At 41.0% G+C, this 18,492-nt stretch overlaps 1 long non-coding RNA gene across 1 annotated transcript; it reads right to left on the bottom strand.

Annotated features, from left to right (window-relative positions):
- Nucleotides 1-330: 330 nt before the first annotated feature.
- Nucleotides 331-12,406, bottom strand: LOC125149591 (uncharacterized). The gene is made up of 3 exons (XR_007145972.1): nt 12,251-12,406; nt 10,334-10,336; nt 331-341 (listed from the first exon to the last, which is right to left on the bottom strand). It is a non-coding gene; the product is annotated as an uncharacterized LOC125149591 (long non-coding RNA).
- Nucleotides 12,407-18,492: the final 6,086 nt, after the last annotated feature.

Below are 18,492 nucleotides of genomic sequence, written 5' to 3'. Positions count from 1 at the left end.
GCGTGTCTGTATAGGTATGAGTGGTCTTTCCATCTTCAGGGTCATAGAACTGTCCTGGAGAAGGGATTTGGAGGAAGTTTAATTCATGTTCTCCCTTCTGGGAGTAGATGGGCCCCGAAGAGGAATTTATGGCATCCTTACTTCCCAGAAGTTCCTGCTTTTAGTCTGATAGGGGAAGTTCTTAGAGCATCTGCTGAGTCTCAAATGTCTTCAGCTTAAAATAATCATTATGCCCAAGTGGCGTATTTTGGTGTGGTGTATTTTTTTTTTTAAGTTTATTTATTTGAGAGAGAGATAGAGAGCACAAGCGGGGGAAGGGCAGAGAGAGGGAAACAGAAGACCTAAAGTAGGCTCCAAGCTGACAGCAGAGGGCCTGATGTGGGGCTCGAACTCATGAACCGTGAGTTCATGACCTGGGCCGAAGTCAGATGCGTAACCGACTAAGCCATCCAGGTGCCCCTTAACTTCATTTGTTAAAGAGCAGTTTTAGGTTTACAACAAAACAGAGGCAGATACAGAGATTTCCTGCATACCCCTTGTCCCCACACCTATATAGCTTCCCCATTATCAACATCACTCACCAGAATGATGCATTTGTTAGAACTGATGAATCTACTGTGTTGTATCATAAGCACCAAAAGTGCATAGTTTAGGGGTGCTTGAGTGGCTCAGTCAGTTGAGTGTCCTACTCTTGATGTCAGCTCAGATCAGGTCATGATCTCATGGTTGGTGAGATCGAGCCCTGCCTCAGGCTCTGAGCTGGCAGCAAGGAGCCTGCTTGGGATTCTCTTTCTAACTCTCTCTCTTTCCCTCCTTTGCTCTCTCTCTCAAAATAAATAAATAAGCATTAAAAAAATTCCATAGTTTACTTTAAAATTCACGCTTGGTGTTGTATATTCCATGGGTTTAGACAAATGTATAATGACATATACCCAGCATTATAATACAGAGTATTTTCACTGCCCTAAAAAATCCGTGTTCCTATTCATCTTTGGCAACTACTGATTTTTTAAAAAAATTTTTTTAACGTTTATTTATTTTTGAGACAGAGAGAGACAGAGCATGAACAGGGGAGGGTAAGAGAGAGAGGGAGACACAGAATCTGAAGGAGGCTCCAGGCTCTGAGCTGTCAGCCCAGAGCCCGACGCGGGGCTTGAACTCACGGACCGCGAGATCATGACCTGAGCCGAAGTTGGACGCTCAGCCGACTGAGTCACCCAGGTGCCCCACTACTGATTTTTTTTTTTTTATTGTCTCCATGGTTTTGCCTTTTCCAGAATGTCATATCATTGGAATCATACAGTATGTAGCCTTTTCACGTTGGCTTTCACTTGATAATATGAATTTAAGGCCCTTCCATGCCTTTTCATGGTTTGATAGCTGATTTCTTTTTAGTGCTGAATAATATTCCACTGTCTGGATGTACCACAGTTTATTTTTCCACCCACCTATGGAAGGACAGCTTGGTTGCTTCTAAGTTTTGACAACGATGGACTTTGCTTCTAGAAATTTTTTGCCAGAGGATTTTATCACTGTAAGTAACTCATATCCACTTATTTGTACAATATTAACCAATATTAACCAGTGTTCTTTTTCTGGATAGCATGTTACTATTCACTCTATGGGTTGCTCATTATTCCATTTAGATGTTCTGCCGTTTTATGACATATTCCATTAAGGGTGTCTCAGGAAGAAATTGTTTTGTTTTTTGTTTCTGCCTGGAAATAGTATTGGCAGCTCTACAGCCTTGAGCCCGAGGTCATTTGTAACATCGGTTGGACCAACCGTAACTCAGCTTCATCCGCAGTGGTCTTCAGAACTCAGCAGTGGATGCTCCTAACTCTGGTGACTTAATATTTAGGTCATTGGTCAAGTGAGTTTTAAACATCTTCTGTTTAATTGAATGCTTTAGACCTACTTGCTTCACAAGATATTTGGGAACAGGCGTATCCCTAAAATATGGAGTAAAGAAAGATCGAGGCAGAGAAAGCTTAAAGGCTCGAATCGTATCATTCCTGAGTGCCCAGTTGCATTGCGTCTATCTAGCAGCGAATGAAATAACATGGACTCTGAGTTTTGACTGCAAACTTTTGGTTTCACCCTGTTATGTTTCCTCCCTTTGTGGTTAGCTGCTTGGGAGGGGATTTCCGGAGATGTGGGCTATGTAGTTTGTTTCCCAAAATATTTTGCATTGTTTGGGGTGAGAAGGTGTATGGCCTACACTATAGTACCTAGATCTCAGACAGCTAATACAATATATAGCCATAGGGGCGCCTGGGTGGCTCCGTCGGTTGGGCATCCGACTTCAGCTCAGGTCACGATCTCACAGCTCGTGGGTTTGAGCCCCGCGTCGGGCTCTGTGCTGATGGCTCAGAGCCTGGATCCTGCTTCGGATTCTGTGTCTCCCTCTCTCTCTGCCCCTCCCCTGCTCACGCTCTGTCTCTGTCTCAAAAATAAATAAACATTAGGGGCGCCTGGGTGGCTCAGTCGGTTGAGCGTCCGACTTCGGCTCGGGTCACGATCTCGCGGTCCGTGGGTTCGAGCCCCGCGTGGGGCTCTGGGCTGATGGCCCAGAGCCTGGAGTCTGCTTCTGATTCTGTGTCTCCCTCTCTCTCTGCCCCTCCCCCGTTCATGCTCTGTCTCTCTCTGTCTCAAAAATAAATAAACGTTTAAAAAAATAAAAAAAATTAAAAAATATATATATAACCATAATTATATGAGTGTAATGTGCCTTGGTGGTGACACGTTCTTTCATCAGAAAAGAAAGCTTTAAAAAAACACATTCTTTTCAAATTTGGTAAAATATACATAATACAAAAATTTACCATTGTAACCATTTGTAAGTGTACAATTCAGTGGCATTAAGTTCTCGGTTTTGGGCGACCGTAGCCACAATCTATTCCCAGAACTTTCGCATCATCCCAAACAGAAGCTCTGTATCTGCTACAGAGTAACTTCCCATTTCTCCCTTTCCCCCTATCCCTGGTGACCTCCTTGCAGCTTCCTGTTTCTATGAATTTGCCTATTCTAGATTCCTGATGTAAGTTGAATCATACAATATCTGTCTGTTTATTTCTGGCTTGTGTAACTTAACATGACACTTTCTAGGTTCATCCATGTTGTAGCATTTTCAGAACGTTCTACTTTTTGAAAGCTGAACGATACTCCATTTATGTATATGCCACATTTTATTTATGCATCTGATGGTGGATACTTGGGCTGTTTCCACCTTTTGGATATGGGGAGCAGTTTTGCTGTGAACCTTATTGTACAAGGATCTCGTTGAGTCCCAACTTCCGACTCTTGTGGGTATTTACCTAGGAGTAATTATGTTTAACTTTTTGAGGAGCTGAAGAAAGGAAAACTTTTGAACCATCATCTTTTTTTTCTTCACTAACCACAAGTTGGATCTGCAGGCCTCAAATGTGATATGACAGAATGTCTAAGATTACACTAATGCCACTTGGGTGCACCCCACGGCCTGTGGGATGCTCTAGAAGCCGGTCTGGTATTCCTGGTGCCTAATTCCTGACGATAGGGGGAGGCAGTTCACTTTGGGGTGTCCTGTCTGAACCCACGATATTTCCTTATGAGGAGCTCTATCTGTGTCTTTTCCCGAGAGGACCCTGATTTTCAGGACAACTCTCAAACTAACCCTGCATCCTTGGATTGATCCAGATTGGGGCCTATATAGAACCGGACTAAATCTCAGGGTTGCTTCAGGCAAGGCTGGGAAACCACGCCCCTCTTCCTAAACATATTCATCACCAACCACTTTTTATTCCTCCATGGCACTCGATCCTCTTTCGTTTCTGTCTCTGCTGCCACCATCCCGGGCCAAGGTACCCTCATCTCTCTCGTGAACTCCTATGACAGCATCATGCTGGTCGTCCCCCGTGCGTGCTTCTTTGCACTGTAGCCAGAATGATCTTGCTGAAGTTCTGATCTGATCATATCACCAGCAGGGTTTTGGCAGAGGGGACGAGACAGGATGATTATAAAGTTCATGTGGAGAAGTAAATAGGAAACAACCAGGACGTTTTTGAAAAACAAGAGTAATGAGAAGAGACCAGCCCTTTTCAAATATCAAAACAGATTTAAGAAGCCGTAAGTACTCATGTGGTTTCACATCACACACGGGTAAGCAGGTCAATGGAACAGAATACAGGACTGTAAGAGAAACCCAAAATAGACGAGAACTTAAATTATAATGAAGATGGCATTTTGAATCAGTGGGAGAAATTTGATTTTGACTAGTTGGGTGTTGAGACAAATGGGAAAAAAAAAATTGTTTCCTTAAGTCGTGCATCACACTAAAGGAAGTTCCAACTGTATCAAAATTTTAGATACTATTTTATTTTATTTTTATGTATTGTTTTAAAGCTTATTTTTATTTTGAGGAGAGAGTGTGCTCACGTGTGTATGTGTGAGCGTGTGCGTGAGCGGGGGAGGGGCAGAGAGGGAATTCCAAATAGGCTCCGTGCTGGTAGCACAGAGCCCGGCAATGCGGGACCTGATCCCACCAACCCTGCGAGCCCGGCCTGAGCTGAAATCAAGAGATGATGCTCAACCGACTGAGCCACCCCAGAGCCCTGAGAATATTTTAAAAAGTGAAACCATAAAAATATAGGAAAAGAATTCAGGAGAATGTCTTTACATTGAGAGTAGAAAGGGCCTTCTGAATATGAAAAATCTCAGAAGATTTGAAAGAAAAGATTGGTGAATTTATGTACACACAAATGAAGATTTTGTTCGCGGAGAAATAGCATGGTGCAAGATGCAAGTGACAAACTGGTAAGTATATTAGGACAAGGGGTACTATTCACATATAAAGTACTCATAATTTAAAAAGATGAATTATCAACAGAAAGATGGGCAAAGAATATGGATAATTCACAGACAAAAATCATTCAAATGGGACACTTCTTTTTAAATGACAGAAATGCACTTAAATAATAGATTAATACTAATCCAACTATTAGATTAGCAAATAAAAAATTCTGCTACTATATTGTGTTTCAAATCTGGCCATATGTTTTCACTCTTATGTGGATCCTGAGAAACTTAACAGAAACCCATGGGGGAGGGGAAGGAAAAAAAAGAAAAAAAAAAAAAAAGAAGTTAGAGTGGGAGAGAGAGCCAAAGCATAAGAGACTCTTAAAAACTGAGAACAAACTGAGGGTTGATGGGGGGTGGGAGGGAGGGGAGGGTAGGTGATGGGCATTGAAGAGGGCATCTTTTGGGATGAGCACTGGGGGTTGAATGGAAACTAATTTGACAATAAATTTCATATAATAAAAAAAAAATCTGGTATCTCATATATTGCTGGGAAGAATATAAATTTGCATAATTATTTGAAGGACAATTTTACAGTATCTACCAAAATGAAAAACGCACTTACTGTTTGATCTAACAATTCCATTTCTAGAAATTTATCTGAAAAATATGAGACTCACACGGATGCCATGAGAACATTCCAGAACAAGTTATTTCTTCTGACAGGGGAGGGTACACAAAAGACTTTCAGGAAGGAGTCATCAGTGGAAGAGTAAAACATCTGACACTTTCTTAGCCAAGATAGAAGAAATTCTCCACCATCAGCCAATGTCTGATACGGTACATGTATGTACATATGGATGGTTGAAAAGATTTATCTACAGCAAAAACTATTGCTTGCTGAGTTCTAAGGCTGGAGAGAGATGTACTCAAGATTTCTTCTGGGACCAACGTTAATTTTTACACGAATTACCCTCCAAAAATTACCCATATTTCCTTGTCCATGAGTAACTCACCCCCACATCAACCCAAGAAAGGAGCTATAATTATTCTCATTTACCCAAGGAGTTTCAGAGAGATAAAATGTGTCCAGGGCCATACATTTAGGGCGGATATGCTAATGAAAGTGGGTGGAGTTTCACAAGTTAGTGCATAAGTAATTCTTACCAGTGGCCTAAGCCATCACAATAGATTGAGAAGCCCACACTTGAAATAGCTCTGAATAAACAAACCTAAGGAAATAGAGACTCTCTAATCAGGTAACCAGTCATCCCTTACTTACAAAGTACAAGAGCACCTTGACTATTAAAGGGGATGTCCTCTTACTGCTAATTTTCGTCAACGACGGTGATGTCTCAAAATGAAGTTTCATGCCTTTTATGTAAGCACTTGCCGCTCTTTGCATTCTCTTTAAAATGCAAATATTCTCCAAAGTTAAGTCATGCAGTTCCTAACTATAATGAGTATGTTTATCACAGACTTTTCTACTCCAGTCTGAACTAGAATAGAGAAATATGGGGCTAAATCTAATTACATGACATGGTGAACAGGTGGCTGATGGTCCTTCGGTGTCTTCGTGATTTTTGTCTTGTGGTTCACTGGCTACTTGCATGGGGTGAAGGTAGGGGGTTGCCGTTAAAAATGAAGTTATATGGCCTTGAACTCAGACCCACTTAGTCCGAATCTCTGGGAATGTGTCCCTAAATCCTGCATTTGAACAGAGCCCCAGGAGATTCAGATGCATGGTGAAATTCAAAACTAACTGCTTTAGGGGCACCTGCATGGCTCAGTTGGTTAAGCATCCAATTATTGATCTTGGCTCAGGTCACAATCTCACAGTTCATGAGTTCGAGCCCCAAGCCGTGCTCTATGCTATTAGTGCAGAGCCTGCTTGGGATTCTGTCTCTCCTCTCTCTCTCTCCAAATAAATAAAGAATCTTAAAAAAAAAAAAAGAAAGAAAGAAAGAAAGAAAGAAAGAAAGAAAGAAAGAGAAAGAAAGAAAGAAAGAAAGAAAGAAAGAAAGAAAGAGAAAGAAAAAACAAAACGAAACCAACTGCTTTAAAGGTCAATGTAAACTCCGGATAGAATGAGCTGAAACTCTCCTGCACTGTATGTTTTGTTCTCATCACTACTTCTATATTGGTATGAAAATTATGGGGAAAAATCCCACAACACTGTGTGGTAAGGACAGAGGGAATACCCAAATGGGGGAGAAAATGGAATTGAAAGAACAGCTCTAGGGAATGACATCTCAAAACTTTCAATCTTTCCTGGGGCTGGTGTTGGACCTGCTACGCCTTCTCAGAATAGACTGCAGTGTATTTTACACGCCTTTGGGTAAGTTAGTCCTTTGAAAGAGCATGAGCAACACACATGAGAAGACGGTAACATCTACCACTCGCCCATTCGTTCAAAGACATTGGTTTGAGCCATTGCCAGCTGGGCGCCGTGCTCCCTACTGGAGGCGTCGGGTGAGCGTGTGTTTCTCATACACCTTACAGACTGGTTGGAGAGCGAGTTAGCCCATGAGGAAACTAAGGGGTTGATACTGATATTTGTTTTCAAAACTTGAGTGAAGTAAAGGAGTAAGTTGTTACGTTAATGCAAAAAATGTAGAGCTGTTTTGTTTTGTTATAATGTTTCAGCTTTCCCGTCTGGGGGAACATTAAAATGAGGGAATCCCTAACGCTTTTAGGGTTTGAGACATTTTATTTGCAGTGAAAGGGCTGGCCGAACAATGGGCAGTCCGGCATTGTGGCACAAGTAAGGATTATTTCATCAGCAATACAAATGATTTGCTCGTCATCAGGAACTGATTTGTTTAAAACACTTTTTCTAATGTTTTTATTTATTTTTGAGAGAGAGAGACAGAGTGTGAGTGGGAGAGGGGCAGAGAGAGAGGGAGACACAGCATCTGAAGCAGGCTGAGCTGACAGCTCAGAGCCTGATGTGGGGCTTGAACCCACGGACTGTGAGATCATGACCTGAGCTGAAGTTGGACGCTTAACTGACTGAGCCGCCCAGGCGCCCCTGGAATTGATTTATCTTAATGGCACCGTTGTCAGAAGATAGCAGAGTTATTCTCCACTCCACGCCCCTCCCCAGTCTTTGACTATGTCTGAATCTTTCCTTGTCAGAATCTGTAATTGGGGTCAAATGAGGAAGTTGGATTAGGTCATCATGAAGGCCTTTGCAGTTGCTTTTGCTCTTCTAGAAAAGCGGGATCCTCCACCTTCTTTAGACTGGAAATGGAAATGGACCAGGAAATAAGTATCAGACGTGTCTCAGCTAAGTCTGGACAGATGCACCTACGTCAGACACAGCCACGGCACAGCCCATTACAGGCATGGTATCTGTCATGCTATCCTGGACAGGAATCCCAAAGACAGGAAACCATGGCCTCGGGCCTCCAGGACTTTACAAGGTCATTGAGAAAACTGCACAGAGCAAGTAGTCAGAGGCTGCTTCCTCCTCCGCCTCTTGGCCAGAGAAAATCTCCAGGGAGGAGGTGAGCACATCCACGCACAGTCTTCCCGCCCGCCATCACCACACTGGTTTTGAAGAATCCAAGGAACTCAAAGTGCCGCAACACATCAGCTCAGAGAAGGGAGGTGCAGGAATGTTGGATTAGGGGCTTGCCGGCGCGAGGGTGCCCCTTAGGTTGAGCCATGAAGGAGGTGGAGGGACCGGTCAGCAAAGATACCACAGGTGAGATTTACATGGGGTGTTCAGGGCTGGGGTGGGGGGATGAAGAGAAGGGCCTGGTGGGGGCAGAGCACCTACCGGGGGCAGCAGAGTTCAGTGAAAGCCTTTCTACCCACTGGTCAAGGTATTACGGTCCGCGATAGTCCAGCTTAATGCTAGCGTGAGATAAAATCCTCTTTGAGAAGTCTCTGAGGTGCCAGTGACATGTGCCGCTGATAGTCTGTGTCACTGATGAGGCTCTGATCGTTCCCCATCGACTGGGGTGAGGGTATGGCTGACATGGAGAAGAAAGCCGAGGAACCCAGGGAAGGGTGAATGTTTGAAGACAAGGCCTGCACCCTCCCTGTAGAAGAGCAGAGTCCTCCAGAAGCATGACCTGAAGTTCCCTCAGAGTTTACTTCCGGGTCAGCTCTCATCCCAGGACAACGGAGGACTTGGGAGTGTTGGGTCGAGATATTTGGCCTCACTCCATTAACAATGGGGAATCATTGAAGATTAATCAGCAAGGGAAAAATATGAGAAACAACCAGAGCGTTTCTAGAAGACTGGTCTGATGGCTGTCTGTGGTGGCGACAGCGGTAGAGTTGGATAGAGGAGGTTGGTGGGCTACTGCTATGGTCCCATCACTTAGGGGTGGGGGTGGCAGTTAGGGAAAAAAATGGTCTCAAACTAACCCTCATAAATAAATGCATATGGAGAAGTGCTTGTGTAACACACCCAGATGGTAACCGGCTGGTACATCATTACTGTCACAGGCAGTCGCAATTTGCAGGACAGAGGTGCCAGTTTTTCACCCCAGAATAAGCTTCTCTTTCTGTCCTTGGGAAGACACGTTTGGGCAACTTAGGAGAAAAGTATCTGTGAAACGGAAAAGAAGGGCCATGTTTTCAGGGCTGTGGTCACAATCCCTCTGATGGGGGCAGCAAAGGCAGGACTTTGCTGGTCTGGCAAAACTGAGCCCCGAACAGAGCCACGTGAATCTTTCACACAAAGGACAGGACCTCAGTGCGTGAAGCTTGGACAGGACTCCGGAGTTCAAGAAAGGGAGAGAGGACAACGCTTCAGAAAGCCATGATTTGGAGGGAACCGCCTTTGTGATACAAAGGCGGGAATACAACAATAAGACGAGAAGACCCTATGGAGCTTTAATTAATCGACTCAAAGAGACCCTACCAACTAACCGACAGGGACAACAAACCTCTATATGAGCCGACAATTTAGGTTGGGGTGACCTCGGAGAACAAAATAACCTCCGAGTGATTTAAATCTAGACTAACCAGTCAAAAGTATTACATCACTTATTGATCCAAAAACTTGATCAACGGAACAAGTTACCCTAGGGATAACAGCGCAATCCTATTTCAGAGTCCCTATCGACAATAGGGTTTACGACCTCGATGTTGGATCAGGACATCCCGATGGTGCAGCAGCTACCAAAGGTTCGTTTGTTCAACGATTAAAGTCCTACGTGATCTGAGTTCAGACCGGAGTAATCCAGGTCGGTTTCTATCTATTAAATAATTTCTCCCAGTACGAAAGGACAAGAGAAGTAAGGCCCACTTTACCAAAGCGCCTTTAACCAAATAGATGACATAATCTTAATCTAGACAGTTTATCTAATCACATTACCCGAGAGCTCGGGTTTGTTAGGGTGGCAGAGCCCGGTAATTGCATAAAACTTAAGCTTTTATTATCAGAGGTTCAACTCCTCTCCTTAACAACATGTTCATAGTTAATATCTTCTCACTAATCATCCCCATTCTTCTCGCCGTAGCCTTCCTAACTTTAGTTGAACGAAAAGTACTAGGTTACATACAACTCCGCAAAGGACCAAATATCGTGGGACCATACGGCCTACTCCAACCTATCGCAGACGCCGTAAAACTCTTCACCAAAGAACCCCTCCGACCCCTTACATCCTCCATATTTATATTCATTATAGCACCAATCCTAGCTCTCACACTAGCCCTAACCATATGAATCCCTCTACCTATGCCATACCCGCTCATTAACATAAACCTAGGAGTATTGTTCATACTAGCTATATCAAGCCTAGCTGTTTATTCCATCCTATGATCAGGATGAGCCTCAAATTCAAAATACGCCCTAATTGGAGCCCTACGAGCCGTAGCCCAAACAATCTCATACGAAGTCACACTAGCCATCATCCTCCTATCAGTACTACTAATAAACGGATCCTTCACACTAGCCACACTAATTACCACCCAAGAGTATATATGACTAATTATCCCTGCATGGCCCCTAGCCATGATATGATTTATCTCAACCCTAGCAGAAACCAACCGAGCCCCATTTGACCTAACTGAAGGAGAATCAGAACTAGTCTCCGGATTCAATGTAGAATACGCAGCAGGCCCCTGCGCCCTATTTTTCCTGGCAGAATATGCTAACATCATCATAATAAATATTCTCACAACGATCCTATTCTTCGGAGCATTCCATAACCCTTATATACCAGAACTATATGCCGTCAACTTTACAGTAAAGACCCTACTCCTAACAACCACTTTCCTATGAATCCGAGCATCCTACCCACGATTCCGGTACGACCAACTAATACACCTCCTATGAAAAAATTTTCTACCCCTTACCCTAGCCCTATGCATGTGACATGTATCACTACCCATTATCACAGCAAGCATTCCACCTCAAACATAAGAAATATGTCTGACAAAAGAGTTACTTTGATAGAGTAAAACATAGAGGTTTAAACCCTCTTATTTCTAGAATAATAGGAATCGAACCTAATCCTAAGAATCCAAAAATCTTCGTGCTACCATATTTACACCACATTCTAAAGTAAGGTCAGCTAAATAAGCTATCGGGCCCATACCCCGAAAATGTTGGTTCATACCCTTCCCATACTAATCAAACCCTCCATTTTTATTATCATTATATCAACCGTTATCTCAGGAACTATAATTGTATTAACAACCTCCCACTGACTCATAGTCTGAATCGGCTTTGAAATAAATCTACTAGCCATCATCCCTATCCTTATAAAAAAATACAACCCACGAGCCATGGAAGCAGCCACAAAATATTTCCTAACACAAGCAACTGCCTCCATAATCCTAATAATGGGAATTATCATCAATCTACTGTACTCAGGACAATGAACTATATCAAAAGACCTCAACCCTATAGCATCCACTATAATAACAACCGCTCTAGCAATAAAACTAGGACTAGCCCCATTCCACTTCTGAGTACCTGAAGTCACACAAGGAATTTCCATATCATCAGGCTTAATCCTATTAACATGACAAAAAAATCGCACCACTATCCATCCTCTACCAAATCTCACCCACCATTAATCCCAACCTACTTCTAACAATATCTATCATGTCAGTCATAATCGGAGGCTGAGGAGGCCTTAACCAAACACAACTACGAAAAATCATAGCATACTCCTCAATCGCCCATATAGGCTGAATAACGGCTATCATAATATATAACCCTACAATGATAATCCTAAACCTAGCCATCTATATCATTATAACATTAACCACCTTTATACTATTTATATACAACTCTACCACAACAACATCATCCCTATCACAAACATGAAACAAAACTCCCTTGATCACCTCACTCATTCTAGTACTAATAATGTCCCTAGGCGGCCTCCCTCCACTCTCCGGATTCATTCCAAAATGAATAATCATCCAAGAACTGACCAAAAACGAAATAATCATAATACCAACATTACTAGCCATAACAGCACTACTCAACTTATATTTTTACATACGACTAACATATACTACTGCACTAACCATATTCCCCTCAAACAATAACATAAAAATAAAATGACGATTTGAATGTACAAAAAAAATGACCTTCTTACCCACCCTAATCGTAATATCAACCATAATACTTCCACTCGCACCAATACTATCCATTCTGGATACCGCTCCAGGTAAGGAACTTCCACTTTTCCTGCTCATTTATCAATTCGGTAGAATTGATTGGTCCCTTCACTGACCATAAAACTATCGGTAGGAACAGGAAACATAATAGTTTGCCAAAAACCCGGGTTTAAGATCACATGACTTTCACTGTGCTTTTAAAATTATTGTTACTAATGCAGAATCTTGGGCGTTGAGGTCTTCAAGCTACCTGCCTAGCACAGGAGCTCTTTCTCCTGAGCTTTGCTGAGCTCCTTAGAGCCCAGCATTTCCCTGGCTACCTTGACGTTGCAGGAGGGCAGGCTCATGTGCTGCCTTGTTACATAAGAGGGTAGCATAACGACACTGTCAAAGGAGCAAGTGTCACACGAGTGGCTGGTGATAATTCTTGTGTTAGACTTCTGGCTCTCTGGGTATCTGTCACGAGGGCTATCATGTTCAGGAGGATTTATTCACGAGGTATCTGTTTCTTGGGCTCATAGGAATTGAGATCCGAAATAATCGTTCAAAGTCACAGGTTTATCCAGTAGGTCCTATGCTTTTTGACATGACTCAAGAATAAAGGTCAGGTAAAAGGCATCCAAACTGGAAAAGAGGAAGTAAAATTATCTCTGTTTGCAGATAATGTGATCTTACGTGTAGAAAACCCTAGATACCTCAAAAAAAAAAAAAAACCACCACAACTGTTAGAACTAATAAACGAATTCTGTAAAGCTGCAGGATACAAAATCAACAGACAAATATCAGTGAATGTCTATATGCCAATAACAAACTATCTGAAAAGGAAATTAAGAAACAACTCCATTTACAATAGCACCGAAGAGAATAAAACACTTAATGAGTAAATTTCATCAAGGAGGTGAAAGACTTCTGCACTGAAAACTATAAAACGCCGAGGAAGCAATAAAGCCGACGTAAACAAAGGGAAAGACACTTCGTGTTCACAGATGAGAAGAATTAGTATTGTCAAAATGTCCATACTACCCAAAGCAACTATAGGTTCAATGCAATCTTTTTTAATAAAGATTTTATTTTTAAGTTACCTCTGCATCCAATGTGGGGCTCAAACTCACGACTCAGATCAAGAGTCATATGCTCTTCTTCTTCTTCTTTTTTTTAGTTGAGAGAGAGAGAGAGAGAGAGAGAGAGAGAGAGAGAGAATATATCCCAGGCTTGATCCCACAACCCTGGCTGGGATCATGACCTGAGCTAAAATCAAGAGTTGGACACTCAACTGACTGAGCCACCCAGGTGCCCCACAGAGTCACATGCCCTTCTGACTGAGCCAGCCAGGCACCTCTCAATGCAATCTTTATAACAGTTGCAAGGACACTTTTTTTTTTACAGAAACAGATAAAATAATCCTAAAACTCATATGGAACCACAAAAGACCCTACATAGCCAAAGCAATTTTGAGAAAGAAGAATAAAGCTGGAGGCATCACATGTCTTGATTTCAAACTATATTACAAAGCTATAGTAACCAAAACAGTATGGTATTGGCATGAAAACAGACACACAGACTGATGGAACAGAATAGAAAGCCCAGAAAGAAACCCATGCATGTATAGTCAACTAATATTTGACCAGAACATACAATGGAGAAAGGACAGTGTTGGGAAAACGATCTCTACATGCAAACGAATGAAATTGGCTACTTATCTTTCACCATACACAAAAAGTAGCAAAAAATGGATTAAAGATTTGAATGTAAGATATGAAACCGAACTCCTAGAGGAAAACATAGAGGAAAAACTTCTTGACATTGACCTTGGCAATGATTTTGTGGATGTGACACCAAAAGCACAGGCAACCAAAGCAAAAAGACACTAGTGAGACTACATCAAAATAAGCTTCTGTTCAACCAGGGAGATAATCAACAGAGAGAAAAGACAGCTGGTACTATGTAGAAAAGAAAATATTTGCAAGCTATGTGTAAATTATACCACAATAAAGCTGGAGAAAAAATAAAAATAATAAAGTACAAATAAAAATTGTTTCAAAAGGATAAGTAAGGGATCCATTAACAGTTTTATTCTATTTTTAAAAGATTTTGAAAAGTTTATTTATTTTGAGAGAAAGAGAGAGAACGAGTGGAAGAGGAGCAGAGAGAGGGAGAAACAGAATCCGAAGCAGCCTCCAGGCTCTGAGCTGTCAGCACAGAGCCTGACACGGGGCTTGAACTCAGGAACCAAGAGATCATGACCTAAGCCGAAGTCGGACATTTAACCGACTGCGACACCCAAGCGCCCCTGTTTTGTTCCATTTTTAAAGCAGCTTTACTGAAGTATAATTTACAGAAAATAAAATTATTTCATTGTTAATGTACAGTTCAGTAATTTTTAGTATATTTATACATGTGCAACCATTACCACAATCCCATTCTAGAGATTTCCGTATTCCAAAAAGTCCCCTCATGTCAATTTGCGCTAAAGCCTCCTCCCACCCCCAGACTTAGAAAACCACTGATATATTTTCTGTGTCTATACATTTGCTTTTTTTTTTTTTTACATTTCATAGAAATGGAATAATTCAATATGCAGTTCTTTGTGTTTCGCTTCTTTTACTTAGCATAATGGTGAGTTTCTCCTAAGTTGTAGCATCTCTCAGTTGTCCTTTCTTTTTTATTGTTGAGTAGTATTCTACTGTATGAATGGATATACCATAATTTGTCTTATCCATTCACTGGTTGACAGCCACTTGGATTGTTTCCAGTTTTTAGAATACAGGATTTTGTTGGGATGTGTGTTTTTATTTCTTACAGGTAGATTCCCAGGTGTGAAATTACTGGGTTGTATGGTAAAGATATGCTTAATGTTTTAAGAGATTACCAAAGTGTATCCTAAACTGGCTGTGCCATTTTACATTCCCATCAACACTGAATGAAGGTTCCAGTTTTTTCCCATCCTCATGGACTGGGTATTGTCTGTCTCTTTTATTATAGCCATCATCCTGGGTGCATAATGGTATCTTGTTGTGGTCTTTATTTGTATTTCCTTAATGACTAATGCTGTTGAACATCCTTTCATGTGCTTATGAGCCATTTGTATATTTTCTTTGGTGAAATGTCTATTCAAGTCTTTTGCTATTTAACTGGGTCATTTGTTGTTCTATTGTTGAATTTTAAGAGAAATATATATTCCTCCCCACCCCGCCCCGGATATGAGTCCCTTATGAGATATATGGTTTGCAAATACTTTCTCCTAGTATGTGATATGTAATGAAGTCTTTTGAAGCAAAAGAGTTTTTAATTTTGATGGAATTCACTTTGCTAATTTTTACTTTTATGGATCATGCTTAATGGAAAGGACAACTGATATAAGAACTCTTTGCATAACCCGAAGTCACAATTTTCTCCTGTGTTTTCTTCCAGAAGTCTATGATCATAGCACTTATTTACATTTAGGTCCGTGATCCATTTTGAGTTAAATTTTTGTGTATGGTATGACGTAAGTTTCAAAGTTCAGATTTTTTGCATATGGATACCCAATGGTCCCAGCACCATTTATCGAAAACACCATTCTTTCCTTTGTTGAACTGGCTTGGTACCTTTGCCAAAAATCCGTAGGCATAAGGTTTCTTTCTGGCTTCTCATTTCTGCTACATCTATATTGATAATCCGTCTATGTGACAGTGTGCCAGCATTACACTGTTTTGATTATCGTAGCTTCTTAGGAAGTTCTAAAATCAGAGAGTAGAAGTTCTCCAACCGTTGCTCTTTTTGAAAATTATTTTGGCTGTTCAAATTCCGTTGAATGTCCGTATAAATTTTAGGATCAGTTTGTCAATTTCCACAAAAATCCTTCTGGGATTTTAATAGGGCTTGTGTTGAACACACAGATCAATTTGGGGAGAATTGCAACTTTGACAATACTGAGTCTTCCAATCCGTAAATGTGGAATGTCTCTCCATTTATTTAGTCTTTAATTTTTCAAGTGTTTTACGGTTTTCAGTATAGAAATCTTTTTATTTCTAAGTATCTTGTTCTCATTGATACTATTGTGGATGGAATTGTTTTCTTAATTTTATTTCTGAATTGCCGTTAGTATACAGAAATACAACCGATGTTTGTGTATTGATTTATATCTTGTGACTTTGCCACCCGTTTTATTTTTTTATTTTTATTTTTTTCACCTTTATTTTATTTTTTTATTTTTTTAAATTTACATCCAAATTAGTTAGCATCGAGTGCAACAATGATTTCAGGAGCAGATTCCTTAGTGCCCCTTCCCCATTTAGCCCATCCCCCCTCCCACAACCCCTCCAGTAACCCTCAGTTTGTTCTCCATATTTATGAGTCTCTTCTGTTTTGTCCCCCTCCCTGTTTTTGTATTCTTTTTGTTTCCCTTCCCTTATGTTCATCTGTTTTGTCTCTTAAAGTCCTCATATGAGTGAAGTCATATGATATTTGTCTTTCTCTGACTAATTGCACTTAGCATAATCCCCTCCAGTTCTACCCACGTAGTTGCAAATGGCAAGATTTCATTCTTTTTGATTGCCGAGTAATACTCCATTGTATATATATACCACATCTTCTTTATCCACTCATCCATCGATGGACATTTGGGCTCTTTCCATACTTTGGCTATTGTCGATAGTGCTGCTATAAACATGGGGGTGCATGTGTCCCTTCGAAACAGCACACCTGTATCCCGTGGATAAATGCCTAGTAGTGCAATTGCTGGATCGTCGGGTAGTTCTATTTTTAGTTTTTTGAGGAACCTCCATACTCTTTTCCAGAGTGGCTGCGCCAGTTTGCATTCCCACCAATAGTGAAAAAGGGTTCCTCTTTGTCCGCATCCTCGCCAACATCTGTTGTTGCCTGAGTTGTTAATGTTAGCCATTCTGACAGGTGTGAGGTGGTATCTCATTGTGGTTTTGATTTCTATTTCCCTGATGATGAGTGAGGTTGAGCATTTTTTCATGTGTCAGTTGGCCATCTGGAAGTCTTCTTTGGAGAAGTGTCTATTCATGTCTTCTGCCCATTTATGCACTGGATAGTTTGTTTTTTGGGTGTTGAGTTTGATAAGCTCTTTATAGATTTTGGATACTAACCCTTTATCTGATATGTCATTTGCAAATATCTTCTCCCATTCTGTCGGTTGCCTTTTAGTTTTGCTGATTGTTTCCTTCGCTGTGCAGAAGCTTTTTATTTTGATGAGGTCCCAATAGTTCATTTTTGCTTTTGTTTCCCTTGCATCTGGAGACGCGTTGAGTAAGAAATTGCTGCGGGCAAGATCAAAGAGGTTTTTGCCTGCTTTCTCCTTCAGGATTTGGATGGCTTCCTGTCTTACATTGAGGTCTTTCACCCACTTTGAGTTTATTTTTGTGTCTGGTGTAAGCAAGCGGTCCAGGTTCATTCTTCTGCATGTCGCTGTCCAGTGTTCCCAGCACCACTTGCTGAAGAGACTGTCTTGATTCCATTGGATATTCTTTCCTGCTTTGTCAAAGATTAGCTGGCACTACCCATGTTATTAGTTGCAGTGGTTTGTCTGTTGAATCCTTGGGATTTACTACATACAGGATCTTGTCATCTATGAATGAAGGTAGTTTTACTTCTTTTTTTCCAATACGGATGCTTTAATACTATTTCTTTATTGCCCTGCCTAGAACCTCTTGTACATTGTTGAATAGATATAGCAAGAGTCATGTCCTTGCTACCGCCTGATATTAGGGAAATAATAATAATAATAGCAATTCTGTCACCATTAAGTAAAACTGTGGGTTATTTGTTTTGTTTTGTAGATGCCCTTTATTCCTAACTTCTGAGAGTTTTTATCATGAATGGATATTATGTTTTATCAGATTTTTTTTCCTGCTTCTATTGAGATAATCATGTGGTTTGGTCTTTTATACTATTAACAGTGTTTTACATTGACTCACTTTCAGATGTGAAGCCATCCTTGCATTAGTAGGATAAATCCCTGTTGGTCATGGTATATAATCCTTTTCATATGTTGCTCATTTCAGTTGGTAGTATTTTGTCAAGGGTTTTTGCATTTATGTTTTTGAAAGATGTTGGTCTTTGGTTTTATTTTCTTGTGATATCTTTGTCTGTTTTTGGTATCAGGGTAATACTGGG

The sequence above is a fragment of the Prionailurus viverrinus genome, chromosome D3 (genome assembly GCF_022837055.1).
Source record: "Prionailurus viverrinus isolate Anna chromosome D3, UM_Priviv_1.0, whole genome shotgun sequence".
Taxonomy (NCBI): Eukaryota; Metazoa; Chordata; class Mammalia; order Carnivora; family Felidae; genus Prionailurus; species Prionailurus viverrinus.
This window is presented reverse-complemented; position numbering and strand designations above follow the sequence as displayed.